This window comes from Neophocaena asiaeorientalis, unplaced genomic scaffold (assembly GCF_003031525.2).
Source record: "Neophocaena asiaeorientalis asiaeorientalis breed wild unplaced genomic scaffold, Neophocaena_asiaeorientalis_V1.1 scaffold110, whole genome shotgun sequence".
In the NCBI taxonomy this organism is placed as follows: Eukaryota; Metazoa; Chordata; class Mammalia; order Artiodactyla; family Phocoenidae; genus Neophocaena; species Neophocaena asiaeorientalis.
The window spans coordinates 1,026,432-1,026,890 of NW_020175053.1; the positions used below are offsets into that span (position 1 = coordinate 1,026,432).

The window sequence follows — 459 nt, forward strand, 5'->3', positions numbered from 1 at the left end:
TTAATCAAGTCCAGGAAGAACAGAGAGTCCCATACAGGATAAATCCAAGGAGAAATATGCCAAGACACATATTAATCAAACTGTCAAAAATTAAATACCTTAAATGTCTTATCAATATGTATGTTCCTATTCCCATTTTCTTAATTGTTTTGGGTTAAGTAAGCTGAAGAAAAGAAATAATAAGAATTAGAAGTCAATGAAATTGAAAACAGGAAATCAGTAGAGATCAAGGAAACCAAAACTTGGTACTTTGAAAAGACGAATAAAATCAACAAGCCTTTAAACAGGCTAACTAAGACAAAAACAGGGAAGACACAAATATCAGAAATGAAAATCTATAAACAATAGATTTATAATTGTTCAAAAAATCTATAAACAATAAATGCTGGAGAGGGTGTGGAGAAAAGGGAACCCTCTTGCACTGCTGGTGGGAATGTAAATTGATACAGCCACTGTGCA

General features: G+C 32.5%; 1 protein-coding gene across 1 annotated transcript in view; it reads right to left on the reverse strand.

The window, feature by feature from the left end:
• L3MBTL4 (L3MBTL histone methyl-lysine binding protein 4) overlaps positions 1-459 on the reverse strand; it is a 297,887-nt gene that overhangs the window by 179,353 nt on the left and 118,075 nt on the right. The window lies entirely within an intron of this gene.